Genomic DNA, 7,804 nt, shown 5'->3' with positions numbered 1-7,804 from the left:
TATATCTAGTCGGGAGTGGTGCTGACTGAAAACAGATGATTTGGAGCGATTCGCGCGCCATCTGTTGGTCATTCTAAGGATTTATTGAACTACCCTCGTACACCGCCCAAACGCAACATGGGGCGGTACACTGCCTAAACATGATATGGAGCGGTACACTACCTAAACGCGACATGATGTTTTACACTGCCTAAACGTGACGTGAAGCGGTACATTGTCCAAACTTGACGTGGAGTGGTACACCGCCTAAGCTTGACATCAGCAGCACATAACCTAAATGTGACGTGGAACGATATACCGCCTAAACGTGACATGGAGCGGCTTTTAAATAAATTTTAAGGATTACGATTCCTCATTTAGAAATTGAGATGTAAACAGTTTTAAAACTTCAAAAATCTGATTTTTGTACAAATTTAACTATTTTGAAGAAAATTTAACTGTTTTGTAGAAAATTACTAAATAATTAAAGTAAAACATAACTTTTATCTTCAAAATGCATTTTTTAGTAAAAAACTCATCTCTTATCGCAAAAAAGCCATCTTTTTTGGTTAAAAATGAACTTTCTTTGTTTGAAATTCAACTTTTGGGGTTAAAAATTTAAATATTTTGTTTTGTGTAAGTTAACTGTCTGAAAATTTGTCTTTTGGTAGAGAAGTAACGAATGCGCATGCATTTTCCGCGGTTGGTAAAGTTCACTTTACCGTCCTAGTATGGTAATGTCACTTTGAAGGGGGGAGGGGGAGTCTGGTAGTCTAAAATTGGTAAAGAAGTTCATGGACTGGGTTATAAAATAAATGGATATTATTGAAAGGATCATTGATCAATAATCGATTTTGTTTAAATAAAATCATTTAAATCAATTTAATTTTTGAAATTGATAATCAAATATTAAATATTGCGATATTAAGTTTAAAATTGCGTCATTGCCAGGGAGCGGATTCGACTCACTGTGAAATTAGCTGAAGAGCACAGCTCGGCTCTCACATGAGATCCGAGCTGATTTCAGCGCCTAGCTTTACAGTGTCCCTAATCCGTTCCCTTATCACGGCAACTTTTTCAGTATTTGTCATCCTGGCTAAAAGAACCACTATTTGGCTGCAAATAAAAATTTACCGAGCTTTGGAAATATTTATAACACTTCTTAAAATTATAAATAAAAATACCTCTGTATCGCAGTGCAACTTTATTAATTGAGAAAGTTATGATTGAGCAAAAATATTAAATTTGATTAAATCATTAATACAGAAAACAAAAAAGTTAACTTTTTAAAATAAATAACGAATTGGTAAATAATTAAATTTTTTCGTTAAGAGTAAAAAGGCATTTTTTACCGTAATCAATCAATTCCATTTCTTTTTTTTCCATTCGAATTGTAGCAGTTTTTCAAAAGATTGTTAAAACTACAATTAGCTAAGAGTGAATAATCTGCCTAATATTGTTTTGGATTCAAAATACTTTAGAAGATTCCCTTCAAATTTATAAGAATTTCAGGTTAACTTGAAAACAAATTTCGGATTATTTTGAAAAATAAAACGAGACGAAAAATACATTATAGAAAATTTAAATGAATTTAACGGAAATCAGAAGAATTCGATGGAACTGATAAATTTCAAGTGATTTGAAATTTTTTAAATCTAAAACAATCCACTGGTCAATGGTGAAGTTGAAATGAATTTAAATTAATCGAAAAACTTTAAAAAAAAAGAGTATTCCACTAACTAGTTGAAAATTGAAGGAAATTTTGAAGACCTTAAGGAAATATAAGAAAAATTGATGTAATTTACACGAAATCAAGATCACGTCCAAATAATTAAAAGGAATAAAATAATATTTAAAAAAATAAACAAATAAAAACGACCACTGAATTTCTGCAAATGGGAGTAAATATAAACTGATAAAGATTTAAGAATTCAAGGTGAATAAAAAAATTATTCAGGGGAAATTAAAAAATTGAAAATGCAAAAAGATTTACTCATTTTAGTGCATTTCAAAGAAGTTAAAAAAATTCACTGTGAATTTAAAAGAATTCAAAAGTTTAAAAAAAATGTAAAAGATTTCAAAGAAATTTCAAAGATATCATAGCAATTCTAAATACATTTTAAAGAACCTAAGAAATCCAAAAGGACTCAAAGAAATTGAAAATAATTTAAAGAAATTTAAAAGAAATTTAAAAGAAGTCAAACAAATTGTACAGATTTCAAAGCAATTCAAAAAATGCAATGTAAATTTAAAAGAATTTAAAAGCTTTCAAAAAATTCAAAAGATTTCAAAGAAATTTAAAAGAAATCTAAAAGGACTCAAAGAAATTGAAAATAATTTAAAGAAATGTAAAAGAAACTTAAAAGAAGTCAAACAAATTGTACAGATTTCAAAGCAATTCAAAAAATGCAATGTAAATTTAAAAGAATTTAAAAGCTTTCAAAAAATTTAAAAAGATTACAAAAAAATTTAAAAGAAATTCAAAAGGATTCAAAGAAATTAAAATGTAGTATGCAAATACATTCGAAGAAAGTTGAACAGATTTCAAAGAAATTCTGAAAAGTTCAAAAGATACCGAAGAAATGCAAAAGTGTTTAAAAAATGCACAAAAAAATTGGATTATTTCAATGAAATTCAACAGATTAAAAAAAATGCAGAAGAATTCAAAAGAATTGAAAGGAATTCAGCGTATTTCATAGAAATTCAAAAAATTTCTAAAAAATGTAAAAGATTCAAAGAAATTCCAGAGAATTTAAAGCAATTCCCAGAATTGAAAGAAACTCAAAAAATGTAAAGAAATTTTAATCACTGTTATTGCTGTTTTATTTTGTTTATTTTTTGCTATTCAAATTGTAGCGCGTCGTTTTCGAAATATGCTTCAGACTTTTACATTAACTAAGAGTGCTTAATGTACATTTGAATTTAAAATAACTCAAAAAATTTCTATGAAATTTATAAGGAATCCAGGTGAATTAAAAAAAAATAATAAATTTGTAAAATAAAATAAACATAAGACATGTAGTAAAGAAGATTTGAATGAATTTAGAGGAATTTAGCGAGAATAGGAAGAATTCGATAAAATTCCTAAATTTCAACTGAATTGAAAACGTTTTTCTAATCCAAAATATTCCACCAATCAAGGGTGAAGATGAAATGAATTTATGTGAATAGAAAAACTTTAAAAAATAATAATGTAATAAATCAAAAATAATTCAAAGGATAAGAAACAAATTTTCAATACAAAAAAATATGATTAAATTTCGGTAAATGGAAGTAAATAAGAATCTGCTAATATTTGTAAGAATTTAAGGTGAATTAAAAAAGGGTTATTAAGGTTAAAAGGGTTATTAAAAAGTAGAAAATCCAAATAATGAGATTTACTGAATTTACTGGACTTTAAAGAAGTTAAAGAAATTCCCTTTGAATTTGAAAGAACCCAAAAAAATTCATAAGAATTTAAAAAAATTAATGAGGATTCAAAGAAATAGAGAAGAATATAAAACAATTTAACAGTCTTGAAAAAAATTCAAAAGATTCAAATATATTTAAATGATTTCAAAAGAATTCAAAGAAATTTAACAAATTTCAAATAAAATCAAAAGAGTTCTAAGAAATTAAAAATATATTAAAGAAATTCAAAAGAATTCAAAATATTTCAAATAAATTAAAAAGAATTCGTAAAATGTAAAGAATTTTTAAAGAATTTCAAAACATTTAAAAGGATTCAAAGAAATTCAAAAGAAAACGAAATTCCACAAAATTCAAAGAAATTCAGCAGAATTCACAAGAATTCAGGGAAATTCAACATATTTTAAAGAAGGCCGACATTACAAAGAAATTCAGCAGAATAAAAAAAAACACAACAGGTTTCAAACAAATTCAAAAGAATTCAAAGAAGTGCGAAAAAATTGAAAGAAGTTAAAAAAATCCAAATAAATGTAAAATAATTTTTTAAAATTTAGAAGAAAAAAATTGAAAATAATTCGAAGAAATGCAACAAATTTCAAAGCAATTTAAATTTATTCAAAGAAATTCAGAAGAATTTAAAAGAATTGATGAAATTCGGAAGAATTGTACGCAATTCCCCACAAAAAATTGACGAAATATAAAACCATCAAACAAGAATATTCCCGAATGTAAAAAGTTAATTTAAAAAACCAAAGACTAAAGATGTAATAATCAAATATATTTATTGAAAAAATTACTTTAAATGTTTAAAGTTTCGAAAGTTATTGCTTGAATTTAAAATACCTACGATGGGAAAAACTTGAGTTTAAAAATAAATATTTTTAGAATTATTGTTATTTTATTTTTAAACTTTAAACATTAAAAAATTTCGTAAATAAAAATATTTTATCATTGTATTTTTTGATAAATAAACATTGCTCATAAAAAATTGTCAATAGCTTTGTTTTAAAAATTTTATAATTTTTTTTAAGGGGATTTTTCAGTTGTCCCATTAATTTTTCAGAGATAGGGATTGATTATCTGTTTCAAATGCAGAATGGGAAATGGTCTACAAGCAGATTGGATTACCAAGCATAAAAAAATAGTACGAAATTGACGATCTTTCCTATTTCCTCTTGTTTCAAATCATACTGAAAAGGCACAGTGGCATAATGCAAGCTATGTACGTCACACCAGCCTTAGGTATGTAGAAAAATTTCATTCATCTATATAAAATAAATAAATTTTTTATATCTTATACAAACTTCAGTTAATTTATTGTTGATACTGAAATTGTTTCCCAAATTACTTAATTTTCAAATAAAAAATATACATTTTCTACAAAACAGTTAAATTTTCTACCTAAAATTATTAATTAAAAAAAATCATCCAAATAAAAGTAAATTCTTAACTCAATTCTTGAGTTTCCAACAAAATGGTTACATTCTCAACCGTAGAAATGAATTTCTAACTAAAGTGACGAATCTTTACAAAAAAAAAAAATAATTAAATTTTTCATCGAAAAAGAAGAATTTTTAACAAAACTGTAGAATATTTAACTCGAAATTTAGAATGTTTAACAAAAAAGTTTAGTTTGAACTAAATAGTTGAATCATCAACAAAATATTTTTATTTTCTACTAAAAAGATAAATTTTTAACTATAATAGTGAATATTTAATGCGAAAAAATGAACTTTTAACTCAAAAAAGAAATTCTTTTATTCAAAAATGTAATCGTTGATGTTTAAACAAAAAAGATTTGGTTTTAAAGAAAAAAAGCTGAATTCACAAAAAAAGATAAAATCTCAATGAATTTTCAACTAGAAATTATTACTTTGGAAGACAAAATTACGAATTTTTGAAAAAAGTATAAAGTCTTAAGAAAATATGTACATTTTTAACTAAACAAATGAATTTTTAACTGCAATGTTAAATTTTTAACTAAAATGATTAATGTTCAAAGCAAACAATGCATCAATCACAAATTAGTTGAACTTTAAGCCAAATAGTTAAATTTCTAATAACCCAGCTAAAAGTTCCTGTACAGAAACCTCGGAGGATCCTGGACATTTTTCCGAACACTATCGTTCACACGAACCTGTACAGGCAATCTTAAAAGTTTCTAAAGAGGAATTTTGCAGAAGGAATGTGTTCATAATCCTCTGATGGAATCAGCATGAACAACGACATCATTGAATGATCGAGTATAGGTTTCTTTGCGAAGTAAATTGTGGAGCGGCTTCCTGCACAGAAAATGTTTCTTACAGCAATAAAGTTGGTTTCCTTTTATTTCTTCGAGGATCGAAGTTGCTGTCAAAAGAGGCAATCCACTAGCGGACCCTCGCGGATTGGTACCTATGCAGGTTCATGCATTTGATTCTGAAAAAGTACCTATACATGAACTTGCGGCTCAAATAACTTTGTGAAGAATCCTGTACAGGATCATTTAAAGGTTGGCTTGGATAGATGTTCTTTTTTAGGATCGTTTACAGTTTGTTTCACCAAATTCCTTCACAGGAACTTTCAAGAATAACTGTACAGGTTCGTGTGCAGCTTTGAATCCAGGAACATGTCCAGGTTCCTCCGAGGTTCCTGCACAGGAATTTTCAGCCAGGGAAAAAGAAATTTATAAATGATCTAATCTAAAAATTATTTTTACTACAATGATGAATGTTCAACGAAAACAATGGCTCAATCACAAAGTAGTTAACATTGAAGCCAAATATTTAAATGTCCAATAACCGAGCTAAAAGTTCCTTTACAGGAACCTTAAAGGATCCTAGACATGTATCTAGAGACGATCCTGCACGCGAACCTGCACACCTAATTTTGACGGTTCCTGTAAATGGATTTGGAAAACGAAACTGTTCATGGTCCTACAATTTAATCTGCAGCAAGAAAGGAACCTTTGAATGATCAGGTATAGGTTTCTTGTACAGGTTTTCTTTGCGAATTAAATTGAAGCGCGAGTTTACGTATAAGATCCTGAGCAAGTTTATCTGCTGAAACCGGCATCTTAAATCACTGTGAAGGAGCCTGTGCAGGATCATGTACAGGTTCCTTCGCAGGATCATGTACAGGTTCCTTTGCAGGATCATGTATAGGTCCTTTTGCAGGGTAATGTACAGGTTTCTTTGCAGGATCATGTACAGGTTCCTTCGCAAGATCATGTACAGTTACCCTCGCAAGATCATGTACAGGTACCTTTAAAAAATTATGTACAGGTTTCTTTTTAAAAATTCCTTAACAGAAACTGTCAAGATTACCTGTACAGGATCATGTGCAGGTTTGCGCAAAATGGCCAGCAACATGTCCCGGATCCTCCGAGGTTCCTGCACAGGAATTTTGCCGCAAAAAAATATTTATATATTATCTAATCTCAAAATTATTTACTTATATGAAGTAAATAAATTTTGTATAGTTTTTAAGTAAATTATTTTATTTATTTTCAGTATTAATGCTGCTGACTCTTGAAGCTTTGTGTGTGGAATGTAATTTCTATGAAAGACTTATAATTATTTGCAATAATTTTATTTGCCATCTTTTTGCAATCTAAATCTTCATTGGAGTCTTTCAAACAATGGATCCCATTCAACATTTATTTAATAATACAGAAAAAATAAAATTACAGTATAATAAAAACCGGGATTACAGCCCTCTCTTTTTTAACCCTTAAATTTTATAAATTCTCTAAAAAATACCTGACATTTAGAATTCAGATCTAATGCAAATTGAATTCTCAACTAAAATGATCAATCTTTACCAAATAAATAAATTTTTAATAATTAACAATGTTAAATTTTCAACTAACTAGTTTATTTTTATGCCAAAAAAAATTTTGCAGTCAAAAAAGAAAACACAGCTCAACACAATTGTTGAGTTTTACACCGAAAAAAAGAATTTAGAAAAAAATGGGCACGTTATCAACAAAAGAGACGAATTTTCAAATAAAATAATAAATATGATTACAAAAATGTAATCGCTGATATTTATACCAAGATCTTAGACCAACTAATGCAATACATATTAACATATTAACCAAAAATGTTTTAATTTTAAAATACGAACAGAAATAATACAAAAAATATTTCAACCATAAATTACTGAATTTTCACGCTAAAGCGACAAATTTTGTATGAAACAGGTGAATTTTCAACCAAGATTCATGAGCTTTTACTAAAAAAGTACATTTTCAACCAAATAGTTAAATTTTCTACCAAAAAGATGAATTTTCAACTAAAATCATAAATCTTTTAGGTAAAAAATACATTTTTATCAATTTGTTAAAAAAGAGACTTTTGAACTTGAAAAAAAAAGAATGATCAAAATAATAATTACGACTTTAAGCAAACTTTCAAAACAACAAAATAATTTTAAA

General features: G+C 27.3%; 1 protein-coding gene across 1 annotated transcript in view; it reads left to right on the top strand.

The window, feature by feature from the left end:
• LOC117175374 (GTP-binding protein RAD-like) overlaps window positions 1-7,804 on the top strand; it is a 256,115-nt gene that overhangs the window by 46,274 nt on the left and 202,037 nt on the right. The gene's annotated exons all lie outside the window — the stretch shown is intronic.

The sequence above is a fragment of the Belonocnema kinseyi genome, chromosome 6 (assembly GCF_010883055.1).
Source record: "Belonocnema kinseyi isolate 2016_QV_RU_SX_M_011 chromosome 6, B_treatae_v1, whole genome shotgun sequence".
Classification (NCBI taxonomy): domain Eukaryota; kingdom Metazoa; phylum Arthropoda; class Insecta; order Hymenoptera; family Cynipidae; genus Belonocnema; species Belonocnema kinseyi.
Note: the sequence above shows the minus strand (reverse complement) of the source record. Positions and strands in the feature narration are given on the sequence as shown.